The sequence below is a fragment of the Orcinus orca genome, chromosome 12, assembly GCF_937001465.1.
Source record: "Orcinus orca chromosome 12, mOrcOrc1.1, whole genome shotgun sequence".
In the NCBI taxonomy this organism is placed as follows: domain Eukaryota; kingdom Metazoa; phylum Chordata; class Mammalia; order Artiodactyla; family Delphinidae; genus Orcinus; species Orcinus orca.
Window position 1 is genome coordinate 92068984 of NC_064570.1, and position 16485 is coordinate 92085468.

The window sequence follows — 16485 nt, forward strand, 5'->3', positions numbered from 1 at the left end:
TAAATTCCACTGAATGGTACAGTGAATTGTAAAATGATCCAAATGGTGAATTTTGTGTTATGTTCATTTTACTACAATAAAAAGGAGAAAGAATTCGGGAAAGACTTAGAGTTTGGGAAACTAAGGTGAACTGGTCAAGAAAAAGACAGCTCTATTGTTCAGTTTCCTCTCAGCTCTCCCAGTGCATTAATCCTCAGCAAAAAGTAGGCTGAACTTGTAGATGATAGTCATTCAACACAGTCCAGGGAAAAGTAAATAAAGTAAAACCCAACTCTTCTTCTTTAGCACATGTATGAAAGGTTAACTTGCTGCTCAGCCACGTGGACCTTCATGAAGACGTTTCACTTTAGGTGTCCTCTACTTCAGTACTTTACTCACAGCTCATTCACACATGTAGGCAACAGCATTCCTTAATTCGATGGAATCTGCAGCACTGGTTGTGATCAGTCTCATGAAAAGAAAAGGAAAGGTGGCGCGGAAGCCAAGGGAAGAGATTTTCAAGACAGAGACGTTGTTTAAGATCTAACTCGGCTTGGCGGTCACAAAGATAAGGATTGAGAAGTAGTCCCCTGGACTTGTCAACGGAGAAATCATTGGGGGCTTCAAGGAGATCAGTTTCACGAGAGTAGTGGGGCAGAAACCAGATCGCAGTGTAGATGGGAGGGGAGAAATGGGGGGCAAGTCAAGAAATTGATGGCAAAGGGAAAGAAGGGAGGGGTGGATAGGAGGACAGGAGAATGGAATGGAGGAGAGCATTTCCTTGTGGCTCTTTAATATGGCTGGGAGGGGCCAAAAGAGAAGGAGAGCGTGAAGATGTAGGAAGAGGGGGTGGCATCCCGAGCCCAAGGAGGACTGGCGCCTGTCTTCAGCTCCCACCAGCTGGATGGTCCCTCCCTCTAGCTTTCCACGTAGGCTGTGGAAGTTGCCCCTTGCCTCCTTGGATCAGCTGCCCTTGATTCGTTCGTCCTTTTCTTTTTTTTTTTTTTAACATCTTTTTTGGGGTATAATTGCTTTACAATGGTGTGTTAGTTTCTGCTTTATAACAAAGTGAATCAGTCATACATAAACATATGTTCCCATATGTCTTCCCTGTTGCGTCTCCCTCCCTCCCACCCTCCCTATCCCACCCCTCCAGGCTGTCACAAAGCACCGAGCCAATATCCCTGTGCCATGTGGCTGCTTCCCACTAGCTATCTACCTTACTGCCTTTGTTAGTGTGTATATGCCCATGACTCTCTCTCGCCCTGTCACAGCTCACCCTTCCCCCTCCCCATAACTTCAAGTCCGTTCTCTAAGAGGTCTGCGTCTTTATTCCTGCTTTACCCCTAGGTTCTTCATGACTTTTTTTTCTTAAATTCCATATATATGTGTTAGCATACGGTATTTGTCTTTTTCTTTCTGACTTACTTCACTCTGTATGACAGACTCTAGGTCTATCCAACTCATCACAAATAGCTCAATTTCGTTTCTTTTTATGGCTGAGTAATATTCCATTGTGTATATGTGCCACATCTTCTTTATCCATTCACTGTAAAACTCTTAGAGGAAAACATAGGCAGAACACTCTATGACATAAATCAAAGCAAGATCCTTTCTGACCCACCTCCTAGAGTAATGGAAATAAAAACAAAAATAAACAAATGGGACCTAATGAAACTTCAAAGCTTTTGCACAGCAAAGGAAACCATAAACAAGACCAAAAGACAACCCTCAGAATGGGAGAAAATATTTGCAAATGAAGCAACCGACAAAGGATTAATCTCCAAAATTTACAAGCAGCTCATGCAGCTCAATAACAAGAAAACAAACAACCCAATCCAAAAATGGGCAGAAGACCTAAATAGACATTTCTCCAAAGAAGATATACAGACTGCCAACAAACACATGAAAGAATGCTCAACATCATTAATCATTAGAGAAATGCAAATCAAAACTACAATGAGATATCATCTCACACCAGTCAGAATGGCCATCATCAAAAAATCTAGAAACAATAAATGCTGGAGAGGGTGTGGAGAAAAGGGAACACTCTTGCACTGCTGGTGGGAATGTGAATTGGTTCAGCCACTATGGAGAACAGTATGGAGGTTCCTTAAAAAACTACAAATAGAACTACCATATGACCCAGCAATCCCACTACTGGGCATATACCCTGAGAAAACCAAAATTCAAAAAGAGTCATGTACCAAAATGTTCATTGCAGCTCTATTTACAATAGCCCAGAGATGGAAACAACCTAAGTGCCCGTCATCGGATGAATGGATAAAGAAGATGTGGCACATATATACAATGGAATATTACTCAGCCATAAAAAGAAACGTTCGTCCTTTTCTTATTTCTCAGCACATCTGGGTCATATGTTATGTGAAGACAAACAAATCACCACTGATGCTTAATTTCTTGAAAAATCCCCCAGGCAGGTACCATTTTGGAGAACTACCTATTGTGCCTCAGCAAGCCCAAGTAGCCCATTTTTCCTCTCTCATTGGGAGAGATTGCTGTTTCTTGGAGAACCTGATGAAGAGGGTGACTCGCGCTTAGGAATAACGTTGCTTGAAAAGTGCAAAAGGTGAGGTAGTTTAGCTCTGAGGGGCCTCTGAGGCCTGAGACTTCCTGAGAGATGGCAGACTCACAGCTCCCATTTCCCTCTGACCCTGGGCTATGAGCTCATCAAATGAGATGGTAAATAAAGTCACTGACATGGTTTAAAGGATAATTTTGTTCTCTCTTGTTCACTCAGAGCAAATTGAATGGAAATTGCATACAACATATGGATGAACCATCCATACGATGGGGCTTGACCATATCCTCATGGTTCCCCTTCCCTTTTCTACATCTGGCCCCTTTAGCTCTGCAGACTTAACCCCACACCATCAGTCCACCCAGTCGGTCCACTGGATGTCTCTTCCTCTTTCGCATCTGGTCGTTGTCGTCACCTTGTTCTCCACTACCGCCTCCTGCAGTAGCTGTTAGGTCCAGAGAGGTTGGTTCACTGTGAGCAAGTAACTGTCAACTCCATGGACAGGTGGAAGTGACTTGGCAGCCGGGATGTGCCCACCCTGAGTTCATTATACCCATGAGGGTCAAGGAGAATGGGGATGCAGCTGGTCTGCAGAGCCCCGGCAGTTCTGAGACACATGTTCCTGGATCCACACGTTGCTCCATACCCAGCCTTGCCTTTCTTTTTTCTCTCTCTTGACTCCATCAAGGTTTCTGCTCTCCTTGTCCCTTTGGGGAGAGAGGCCAGTACCAGTCCAGGTGTAGTCCCCCAAAGCTTCCTACTTCCAAGCGCTACGTAGGCTTGTATATCCACTTGCTTGGGTTGCCCTGGCATTCGTGCCAACAAGTTGAGTGGTTTAAGCCCTAGGCTCTCTTTTCTGGCAAGAATGTGCCTAAAAATCTCCACCTCTGGTTTGGTGGCCCCTAAAAATTCCCAGTCAGTTTTGGTGAGGGGACACTTGGTGACAGTGTTGTCTTTCGAAATGAGTAGTTCCGTTACCGACAATACTTTGCTCCCCATACATTATTTATAAGGTTTCCCTGTTTGTATGTGCAAACTATTTGTGTGTATATTTTGAGAAATACATTGTACAGGCCTCTTTTTTATTTCTTCCACACACCCTAGAGATGTCATAGAGGTGGTAAATGTGTCCAACTTTTTGAGAAATTGGAACAATCAAGACTTACCTGTATGGAATGCTGTTAACGATGTCAATTCCCGTGACAGTACCTTTCATCTGACACACTTAGGGACTGTTAACAGATTAAAAGTAGTAAAAGACGTGGATAGAGAGAATTTTCATTATCTTGTGCACTGAAATCTTGGATTTTCGTTGGTTTGAATGGGCCTGAAAATGTATTTTTTTTAGTAGGGACATAGAAGCCTCTAGCGGTATTCTTAATAAAGCAAGCTGAGTTATAAGCAATCATCTGATGGAGGGTAAATGTACCACAGTCCAGTTTAAGAAAAATACAATATAAAAGTCTTACCATGGAAGAAAATCTTTATATGATCTTTTGTAAAAAAAAAAAAAAAAGCTTCAAGAAACATAAAGACATGACACCATATTCAGTTTAAAGTCAGTGACTTGTAAGCAAGGCAAAGCAAAGACAGTCTGATTAAGGCCGTTGCATTGTTGTGGCATTTTTTAGGTCTCACCCATTTCTGTGGCCTTTTTAGAACCTAAGCTTCTAGGGCACAGGGAACTTCATCTTGACGTAGGGCTGAGCAAATGCACGGAGCATTTCTCAATAAGTAGGCATTAAATTCTTAGTCCACAAGGGGCCTTGAGATGCCCTCTCTTTACTCCTTGGTAGAACTGTTTTAACCATCCCCCGAAAACAGATTTTTTTCTTTAAATCTCAAAATTCAGAGAGTCCACAATCAGAACTTCCTTCTCATATTGCCAAGTGGTCTGCGGTGGGCATCTGTCGAATGGTGTGAACTCTGCGTGGGGAGTCTGGCCTACCCTCGAGGCCCATGGTTTGGGCTGCGGTGGTGCCATGCTGTGCTCAGGGGCCTTCTTTTTTGGAAGTCTGGGCTCCAGTGAGCCTTGGTCATGCTCTTTTATGGAACCTTGGGTGCTAGACCACTCTGACCCTCAGTCTCATTTGCAGGTTCTGGGGAGGATTAAATGACCTCATGTGATATCCAGGTGACTGCGGCAGAGTCGGCTCGGGATGAATCTTTGCTTCGTTTTCATTAGCTGCGGAGAAGACGATGACAGGTTGGTGCCTCTCCAACTTTAATATGGTTATGCCTCTCTTGGGGATCTTGTTAAATGCAGGCTGGTATTCAGTAGTTCTGGGTGGGGCCTGGATTCTGTGCTTCTAACAAGCTCCTAGGTGACGGTGACGCTGAGGGCAAGGGTTTGGCACCTGCGTTTCTCCCTTTCCGGAAGAGCAGGATGTCTGCCGCACCCCCACCCGAGAGGAGCAAACATCCGCAACGTGACTACTAGGAACCAGCTTCCCTCACAGGCAAGGGACCTGTACCACTGCTCCCAACCATTCTGTCTGAGGTGCAGCAAACCAAAACACTGAAATGCTGAGGTTTGCAGCAAAGAGGAGGTTTATTCACAGGGCAGCCAAGCGAGGACGTGACGTGACAATAGGTCTCAAATCTGCCTCCCCAAAGGCAAGGGGCTTTGGGTATCTGTGGGATAAAGAATAAAGAAGCAGGGCAGTATGAGGCATGGGGAGCGTGAGGGAAGGTGATTGGAAAAAGGTGTGCTCATCATTGTTCTGAGCTGGCGTAACTAGGCTACAGGCCTCGGCACATTCTCAGGCTGGAGTTGGGGAAAACAGGAGCAGAATGGAAGATGACAGCGTGTGAAGGAGGTGTGGTGTCCATAGGTTCGGGGTCTGACGTGCTTCCTGCTGAAGCACCGATGCCCACCAAAGCCGTAAATGGGGTGCTGGAGAAAACAGGAGCAGAATGGAAGATGACAGCATGTGAGGGAGGTGTGGTGTCCATAGGTTCGGGGTCTGACGTGCTTCCTGCTGAAGCACCGACACCCGCCAAAGCCGTAAATGTGGTGCTGGGGAAAACAGGAGCAGAATGGAAGAGGACAGCGTGTGAAGGAGGTGTGGTGTCCATAGCTTCCATATTAGAGGTACTGCCTGCCTGATCTGAGAGCAGAGAGTGAAAGTGGGAGAGCCTCTTCCTAGATTCTAACTCCTCTGAATTTATAGCACTGGCTCTGCCTGGCTTTATGACATATCCATTGTACGTGTCACAGAGAAAGAGCGGGCGGGGCAGGGGGTGAGGCAGGGGTCACATGCAAGCCCAGCTGGTGGCTTAACCCCGGCCCAAAGGCAAAGGGCGGGGCCCCTTCTGGACTTTCTAGTGGCTGGGACGTCTGGCTGTGGGTGGCAGGTGTTTGGCACCAGCTGGGCCACCATGCGGAGACTGTTGGGGACTGTGGAAGCCTCCTCCAGAGCTCACCCTTCCTGGGGACTGGCTCTGCAGGCCCCTCAGCCCTGCGTATGTATCGGCCAGGCCTTCCCCACCACGGGGCCCAGAGGCCAGAGCCTGCTCAGACCTGAGGGCAGGAGGCAGCCAGAGCTTACCAGGGTGTGGGCCACCTCGTCCGGAGACCTCCCCAGCTACTCTGCGAGACCTGGAGACAGGATCGCCTTCTCCAGGGCTGCTCAGCTGCCAGCATCACCATGAGCCAGGTGGCCAAGGTTTCTGAGCAGGAGATGCAGAGCCCTGATCCGACTGTATGCTGCAGCCCATGATGTCACTTCCTGGCAGATAGGTTCTTTCTTCACTTCTTGTTTGAAATTTGGTAAAAGAACATTTAACCCTTGGCCTGTCCTTCAGGGTATATAGATGGTAGTGGCTTAGCTGGGATTCGATCCAAGCCTGTGTGATTCCAGAGCTTGTGCTCTGGACTGTGGTGCCTCCTTATCGTATATGCTTCATGTGTTACTTGTTTTTTTTTTTCTTGTAGTCCTTATGGTACTTAGCCCTAAGTGCCATACCTGTAACGAACAGCTACACTGCCCTGTAGGAGGTCTTCCTTTGTTCAACGCCTGAATTGGTCATCCACCACACTGTGTTCTAATCTCAGAAGATACAGGTCAGGGACCACCAGTTGTCAGCATGGCACCATTCCATATTTCGAATTGAGGCTTGAAGCCCGTATTTTCCCTTTGTCTAGTTTGAAGGATCCAGATATGTAAAGATGATATTCTAGATAAAACATGGGCTATCCTGAAAGAAATTCACCACTGAATTGTTCCATATGGATTAGAAGCCAGCTTCTCTGGCCTTCCTGGAGTATATCCAGTAAGGCGTCTCATTCATGTCTAGAAAGCAACTATATCATTTATTGCAACTTCTGCGTGGAGCGATGTGTTGGTATAAAGTACGATCAACACAATTTGGTCATTGTGAGTATGACAGCTGGGTCCACTCTTTACTACACATATGTAACTCTAGGGATTCTTATGCCCAAGGGAGGAGACGTACTCTTGGCTGTCTAGGACAAGGGAAGCATGTGTTGTTATTCAGGAGCTGGAAGCTTCAGCATGACAGGTAGGAATTGAACAATCGTGGTCTATACATCACTTGACCTTGCTTAAAACTTGTTTCTTTGGCTTGCTTCATTGGAGTGTTTTCTCCCTCCTAGGCTGACATTGTCTGTTATGTATCACGCATGAGACATATAGAAGTTTCAGAACCCAAAATCATATAGATCAGTAAAAATGTATATATATATATATATATATATAAATCTATTGAAACTCACACTGGGCTTAATTCATATATTCCAAAATCAGTTTGACCGTCTGCTCATGAGATTCTTTTTATGGTATGTCCCAGCAAATCTGGGCTTCCATCCCCAATAAATTTTGGGGTTGAAGGACACAAAAGCTTTTGCTCAGACCTAAATTCTGTCTGAAAAAAAGGGAAATATTATAAGCCCTTTGTAACCTCTCCAAGAGCAGAAATGATTTACAGTTGTGGCATTGAACCATAATTCCTCGATCTCATTTGAGAAGAGTTCAGTTAGAAACAGTGTCTTGATTTTTGTTTCTTTTGTTTCTTCCCTGTTTTCTTGTCTTGCTTGCCAACAATCCATTGTAATTCATGAGTTAGTATGGCAGCAGGCTGAGTGTTCCCTGGAGCTCATTAAATGAAGTGTTTTTCCTAAAATGACGTTTGTCTCCTTGTTTTCAGCCCCTCTTCTTTCCTCTGCCCTTGACTATAACCAGAGCTCAGCAAAAGCTGAGTGACTTTGTGCAGACCTTACTTAGGCTCAGCCTTTTTTTCTTCATTATTTTATTCATGGCTCCTCCGTTTCATTGTTTGCCTTCTCGAAATGTGTTGAAATCTTTCTGTGGTTGATGACTTCCAAAATATCTTGGCTTTTATTGGTTGATTAATTTTGGTATTTCTACAGTTTTATTTAGATATGGTTTCAGGAGGAACAGAAAGTAAATATATTTCCTAGTCTGCCATCTTGAGCTGAAAATCCCTGTGGATTTTAGCATCCAATGTTCCCATGGGAAAACACCCAACCATGGCCTTAATAGATGTAACACTCAAGATTTCAGCTTTTCTTGAGCAATCACTAAGGATTTCATATGTGGTCATTTCTAATGGGGAAATTATAACTATCTCATGACGTTGATTTGAGGATTAAATTAGGTAATGAACATGAAAATGCTTTGTAAGATTTAAAAATCTGTAAAACTGTTTTTTGTTATTATTTGATTTGTTGCTATTTCAGCTTCACTTGACAGTTGTTTATGACCTTGCCTATGTGAGAAAATGCCCTCTGGGTTATTTTTTTGAAAGCCAGAATGTATTTTTCAACAGCTCAATGGAACTGGCATCATTTGTGAAGGTTAAGGGTGAAGGGGTAAATGTTTCTTGACACCTATCACTTTACAGTGTTTTCAGGAACTAACTGACTCATGTATTCCTCTTCCAAATTTGGTTGAGGACCTCCTACCAGCCACATGCTTTACGTCAGGTGTTGGAAAGCATTTTCTGGATTTTAAAGATCTTAGGCTTTGTGGGCCATATAGAGTTTCTGTAGCTTCCCCTCCTCTTTCCTCTTCAACAAGCTTTCTAAACGTGAGAACCATTATTAGCTCACAGTCCCACAGATCCAGGCTGAGAGCCTGATTTGATTCGTGGCCATTATTTGCCAATTCCTGCTCTGCGTCTTCACTGAGGAGGGGGACCATGTTTGAGTAATCAGTTCTTTGAATCAACTGTTGGTCTTCTGGGCCTTGTCCTTGCTCTCCTACAGTCTCTAATCAGCGTGGCATCCAGAGAGATCTTGTTAAAACATAAGTCAGATCATGTCACTCAAATTTCTTCAATGGCTTCTTCACAGAAAATGCAAAGTCCTCAGAGTGCCTCCACAGACCTAGAAATCTGGGTGTCTGTTTCCTCTCTGACTGTTTCCTTCTCCTCTCCAATTTGCTTGCTCTGTTTTCCACACGCTGACATCCTTTCTGCTCCTTGGATACTCCAAGCCTACTCTTGCCTCATTGACTTTCTGCCGCAGGCCAGCCACAGAAAGAGGATTTCACCGCCCAGGGTCAGAAGGGAAGGGGAAAGGAACCGAAGTAGCACCGACGAATGGGGTCAGAAGCCCATGGGTCAGAAGGCTGTAATGAGAAGCCTAGTCACCGCAACAAAGAATAGACCCCCGCTCGCCGAAACTAGAGAAAGCTCGCATGCAGCAATGAAGACCCAATGCAGCCAAAAATAAATAAATAAAAAATAAAGTATAGAATCTTAAAAAAAATCTATAAAGAATATTACAAGAATAGAATCACAGGCCAGTTTCTCCTTTGAACATGCATGCAAAATGTGTAAAGAGAAGCACAAACTATATCCATGGTATGTAAAACAATCATATATCAGAATCAAAGTAGCTTTATTCTTCTGGCAATGCACGGTTGCTTTAATGTCCAAACGTGAAACTGATCCCAGGAATGAATTAGAGTGGGAGAAAAGTCATTTAAAACAGAAATCTTGGGACTTCCCTGGTGGTCCAGTGTTTAGAACATGGCGCGTTCACTGCTGGGGCCCTGGGGTCCAATCCCAGGTCAGGGAACTAAGATCCTGCAAGACATGAGGCAGGGCCCCGAAAAAAAAAAAGGAAAGAAAGAAGTCTTAACCAGGAGAAGCACAAGATCGAATAAACATAACAGATAACACCTTATGAAAAATAGGTGAAGATTATGGAATATTCTAAGATTTAAAACAAAAAGAAACTTTTAAAGATTCAAAAGGATGTGACAAATATTGTACATAAGCCAAAATAAAATGAAATAAAATATACAAATGATGGGAGCCCAAAATTCCAGATGCCCAAGTCCTGTCTCTGAAGATTCTCATTCAATGGGTTCAGGATTTCCTCCTTATTGAAAAACCTACAGGTGATTCTGGTACGATTCCCAGACACAATGTAAAGCTTCTCTTTTACAGGAAAGAATACCAGATTATTTTGTTATCTTATAGTTATACTAACAGGTTGTACTATTGACGGATAAGTCTGCTGTGAAAATGCACCCCCACTAGGGATAAAAAAGGAACTAGTAGTCTCTACTGCTCCTTGGTGGCAGCACGCATGTATTGCAAGGGCAATTATTGTAGCAATCCAAATTAGTGGAACATTTTAGAATTGGAAGGCAACATACAGATCATCTAGTCAAGCTTCCAACTATTATAGTTGTGAAAACTAAGGCCCATATAAATGAAATGATTTATCTCCAAAGAGCATTAGTGAAAGTATGAAATAAAAAATATCTCTGAACTTTTAATTTAGTGCTGTTTTTATTAATCTCAAGTATTAGCTTAAACTTCAGTGTGACAGATTTGGGATTGAATTCCTGCTCACGTTTACTGATTGCGTGTCTTTTAGTAAGTTACTAAAACACTTTTTTTTTAAATAGACGTATTTAATTATTTATCTTTGGCTGCCTAGGCTCTTCGTTGCTGTGCACGGGCTTTCCCTAGTTGCGGTGGCCATGGTCTACACTTTGTTGCAGTACGCGGGCTTCTCATTGTGGTGGCTTCTCGTTGTTGCTGAGCACGGGGTCTAGGTGCGTGGGCTTCAGTAGTTGTGGTTCACGGGCTCTAGCACGCAGGCTCAGTAGTTGTGGCACATGGTCTTAGTTGCTCCACGCCATGTGGGATCTTTACGGACCCGGGCTCAAACGTGTGTCCCGTGCACTGGCAGGTGGATCCTTAACCAGTGCGCCAACAGGGAAGCCCTACTAATACACTTTTAACTTTGCTTTTCATGTATGTAAAATGGTGAGCCTTGACTGATATAGAATATGAGATAACCTAGCACTGTTCTTAACACATATATGCAGTTAAAACTTTTTGGCTCTCATCCCTCTTAAACAGCCTCTATCCTCTTAATAATGAATGTGTCTTTCAGCTAGCAGAGCACCCCAGAGCTGACCACATTCTGGCAAGAGATATAGGATTCTTTTTCTTACTGGGGGTTCTTTATACCTGATAGTTGAAGTGCACTTAAACATGAACAACTCTTGTTTATACTGTAGTAATGGATTTGATGGACGAATTTTAGAGAGTAATATGCAGGAATTGAGCTGCCTTACCCTCAAGAAATATAATTCGATAGTGGTGGCTAGAACGATAAACAGTGTTTGGACAGGGAGTCCATATTGGATGTGAACTTCCTGTACTCCCATTCGTCTATTAAGAATAAAGAGAATCCTTTCAAAATGTGTTTTAAAGGGCAGTTATTTCTTTCTGCCTCATTTAAGTTACCTGCAAGAAAAAGACAATCTCCTGCATCCTTGTTTAATAGGCTTTTAATATAAAGCAGATAATTTTTTGCAACATTTCCCAAACTTTTCATTATCGAATTGGCTGAGGCTTCTCAACGATTATCATTTCACAACAATATCTCCATCTTCAGCTTCTTTCAATGAATTGGCCTAATAGATGTGCCATTAAAACAGAGCTTCACTCTCAACGTATTTTTAATTTTGTATTCAAACAGTATGAAGGATTCAGCCATAACAGTGAGTGGATTTCTGATACATGCTACATGATGGATGCAACTAAGTGAAAGAAGGCTACATATTGTATGGTTCCATTTATATGAAATGTCCAGCAGTGGCAAATCCATACACACAGAAAAGATTCTACATTCGTGGTTGCCAGGGGTTTGGAAGAGAGGGAAATAGGGAATGACTCCTTAAAATGGATGTAGGTTTCCTCTTGGTTGATGAAGATGTTTTGCAGCTCGGCAGTAGTGATAGTTGCACAACATTGTGACAGTAGTAAATTCCACTGAATGGTACAGTGAATTGTAAAATGATCCAAATGGTGAATTTTGTGTTATGTTCATTTTACTACAATAAAAAGGAGAAAGAATTCGGGAAAGACTTAGAGTTTGGGAAACTAAGGTGAACTGGTCAAGAAAAAGACAGCTCTATTGTTCAGTTTCCTCTCAGCTCTCCCAGTGCATTAATCCTCAGCAAAAAGTAGGCTGAACTTGTAGATGATAGTCATTCAACACAGTCCAGGGAAAAGTAAATAAAGTAAAACCCAACTCTTCTTCTTTAGCACATGTATGAAAGGTTAACTTGCTGCTCAGCCACGTGGACCTTCATGAAGACGTTTCACTTTAGGTGTCCTCTACTTCAGTACTTTACTCACAGCTCATTCACACATGTAGGCAACAGCATTCCTTAATTCGATGGAATCTGCAGCACTGGTTGTGATCAGTCTCATGAAAAGAAAAGGAAAGGTGGCGCGGAAGCCAAGGGAAGAGATTTTCAAGACAGAGACGTTGTTTAAGATCTAACTCGGCTTGGCGGTCACAAAGATAAGGATTGAGAAGTAGTCCCCTGGACTTGTCAACGGAGAAATCATTGGGGGCTTCAAGGAGATCAGTTTCACGAGAGTAGTGGGGCAGAAACCAGATCGCAGTGTAGATGGGAGGGGAGAAATGGGGGGCAAGTCAAGAAATTGATGGCAAAGGGAAAGAAGGGAGGGGTGGATAGGAGGACAGGAGAATGGAATGGAGGAGAGCATTTCCTTGTGGCTCTTTAATATGGCTGGGAGGGGCCAAAAGAGAAGGAGAGCGTGAAGATGTAGGAAGAGGGGGTGGCATCCCGAGCCCAAGGAGGACTGGCGCCTGTCTTCAGCTCCCACCAGCTGGATGGTCCCTCCCTCTAGCTTTCCACGTAGGCTGTGGAAGTTGCCCCTTGCCTCCTTGGATCAGCTGCCCTTGATTCGTTCGTCCTTTTCTTTTTTTTTTTTTTAACATCTTTATTGGGGTATAATTGCTTTACAATGGTGTGTTAGTTTCTGCTTTATAACAAAGTGAATCAGTCATACATAAACATATGTTCCCATATGTCTTCCCTGTTGCGTCTCCCTCCCTCCCACCCTCCCTATCCCACCCCTCCAGGCTGTCACAAAGCACCGAGCCAATATCCCTGTGCCATGTGGCTGCTTCCCACTAGCTATCTACCTTACTGCCTTTGTTAGTGTGTATATGCCCATGACTCTCTCTCGCCCTGTCACAGCTCACCCTTCCCCCTCCCCATAACTTCAAGTCCGTTCTCTAAGAGGTCTGCGTCTTTATTCCTGCTTTACCCCTAGGTTCTTCATGACTTTTTTTTCTTAAATTCCATATATATGTGTTAGCATACGGTATTTGTCTTTTTCTTTCTGACTTACTTCACTCTGTATGACAGACTCTAGGTCTATCCACCTCATCACAAATAGCTCAATTTCGTTTCTTTTTATGGCTGAGTAATATTCCATTGTGTATATGTGCCACATCTTCTTTATCCATTCACTGTAAAACTCTTAGAGGAAAACATAGGCAGAACACTCTATGACATAAATCAAAGCAAGATCCTTTCTGACCCACCTCCTAGAGTAATGGAAATAAAAACAAAAATAAACAAATGGGACCTAATGAAACTTCAAAGCTTTTGCACAGCAAAGGAAACCATAAACAAGACCAAAAGACAACCCTCAGAATGGGAGAAAATATTTGCAAATGAAGCAACCGACAAAGGATTAATCTCCAAAATTTACAAGCAGCTCATGCAGCTCAATAACAAGAAAACAAACAACCCAATCCAAAAATGGGCAGAAGACCTAAATAGACATTTCTCCAAAGAAGATATACAGACTGCCAACAAACACATGAAAGAATGCTCAACATCATTAATCATTAGAGAAATGCAAATCAAAACTACAATGAGATATCATCTCACACCAGTCAGAATGGCCATCATCAAAAAATCTAGAAACAATAAATGCTGGAGAGGGTGTGGAGAAAAGGGAACACTCTTGCACTGCTGGTGGGAATGTGAATTGGTTCAGCCACTATGGAGAACAGTATGGAGGTTCCTTAAAAAACTACAAATAGAACTACCATATGACCCAGCAATCTCACTACTGGGCATATACCCTGAGAAAACCAAAATTCAAAAAGAGTCATGTACCAAAATGTTCATTGCAGCTCTATTTACAATAGCCCAGAGATGGAAACAACCTAAGTGCCCGTCATCGGATGAATGGATAAAGAAGATGTGGCACATATATACAATGGAATATTACTCAGCCATAAAAAGAAACGTTCGTCCTTTTCTTATTTCTCAGCACATCTGGGTCATATGTTATGTGAAGACAAACAAATCACCACTGATGCTTAATTTCTTGAAAAATCCCCCAGGCAGGTACCATTTTGGAGAACTACCTATTGTGCCTCAGCAAGCCCAAGTAGCCCATTTTTCCTCTCTCATTGGGAGAGATTGCTGTTTCTTGGAGAACCTGATGAAGAGGGTGACTCGCGCTTAGGAATAACGTTGCTTGAAAAGTGCAAAAGGTGAGGTAGTTTAGCTCTGAGGGGCCTCTGAGGCCTGAGACTTCCTGAGAGATGGCAGACTCACAGCTCCCATTTCCCTCTGACCCTGGGCTATGAGCTCATCAAATGAGATGGTAAATAAAGTCACTGACATGGTTTAAAGGATAATTTTGTTCTCTCTTGTTCACTCAGAGCAAATTGAATGGAAATTGCATACAACATATGGATGAACCATCCATACGATGGGGCTTGACCATATCCTCATGGTTCCCCTTCCCTTTTCTACATCTGGCCCCTTTAGCTCTGCAGACTTAACCCCACACCATCAGTCCACCCAGTCGGTCCACTGGATGTCTCTTCCTCTTTCGCATCTGGTCGTTGTCGTCACCTTGTTCTCCACTACCGCCTCCTGCAGTAGCTGTTAGGTCCAGAGAGGTTGGTTCACTGTGAGCAAGTAACTGTCAACTCCATGGACAGGTGGAAGTGACTTGGCAGCCGGGATATGCCCACCCTGAGTTCATTATACCCATGAGGGTCAAGGAGAATGGGGATGCAGCTGGTCTGCAGAGCCCCGGCAGTTCTGAGACACATGTTCCTGGATCCACACGTTGCTCCATACCCAGCCTTGCCTTTCTTTTTTCTCTCTCTTGACTCCATCAAGGTTTCTGCTCTCCTTGTCCCTTTGGGGAGAGAGGCCAGTACCAGTCCAGGTGTAGTCCCCCAAAGCTTCCTACTTCCAAGCGCTACGTAGGCTTGTATATCCACTTGCTTGGGTTGCCCTGGCATTCGTGCCAACAAGTTGAGTGGTTTAAGCCCTAGGCTCTCTTTTCTGGCAAGAATGTGCCTAAAAATCTCCACCTCTGGTTTGGTGGCCCCTAAAAATTCCCAGTCAGTTTTGGTGAGGGGACACTTGGTGACAGTGTTGTCTTTCGAAATGAGTAGTTCCGTTACCGACAATACTTTGCTCCCCATACATTATTTATAAGGTTTCCCTGTTTGTATGTGCAAACTATTTGTGTGTATATTTTGAGAAATACATTGTACAGGCCTCTTTTTTATTTCTTCCACACACCCTAGAGATGTCATAGAGGTGGTAAATGTGTCCAACTTTTTGAGAAATTGGAACAATCAAGACTTACCTGTATGGAATGCTGTTAACGATGTCAATTCCCGTGACAGTACCTTTCATCTGACACACTTAGGGACTGTTAACAGATTAAAAGTAGTAAAAGACGTGGATAGAGAGAATTTTCATTATCTTGTGCACTGAAATCTTGGATTTTCGTTGGTTTGAATGGGCCTGAAAATGTATTTTTTTTAGTAGGGACATAGAAGCCTCTAGCGGTATTCTTAATAAAGCAAGCTGAGTTATAAGCAATCATCTGATGGAGGGTAAATGTACCACAGTCCAGTTTAAGAAAAATACAATATAAAAGTCTTACCATGGAAGAAAATCTTTATATGATCTTTTGTAAAAAAAAAAAAAAAGCTTCAAGAAACATAAAGACATGACACCATATTCAGTTTAAAGTCAGTGACTTGTAAGCAAGGCAAAGCAAAGACAGTCTGATTAAGGCCGTTGCATTGTTGTGGCATTTTTTAGGTCTCACCCATTTCTGTGGCCTTTTTAGAACCTAAGCTTCTAGGGCACAGGGAACTTCATCTTGACGTAGGGCTGAGCAAATGCACGGAGCATTTCTCAATAAGTAGGCATTAAATTCTTAGTCCACAAGGGGCCTTGAGATGCCCTCTCTTTACTCCTTGGTAGAACTGTTTTAACCATCCCCCGAAAACAGATTTTTTTCTTTAAATCTCAAAATTCAGAGAGTCCACAATCAGAACTTCCTTCTCATATTGCCAAGTGGTCTGCGGTGGGCATCTGTCGAATGGTGTGAACTCTGCGTGGGGAGTCTGGCCTACCCTCGAGGCCCATGGTTTGGGCTGCGGTGGTGCCATGCTGTGCTCAGGGGCCTTCTTTTTTGGAAGTCTGGGCTCCAGTGAGCCTTGGTCATGCTCTTTTATGGAACCTTGGGTGCTAGACCACTCTGACCCTCAGTCTCATTTGCAGGTTCTGGGGAGGATTAAATGACCTCATGTGATATCCAGGTGACTGCGGCAGAGTCGGCTCGGGATGAATCTT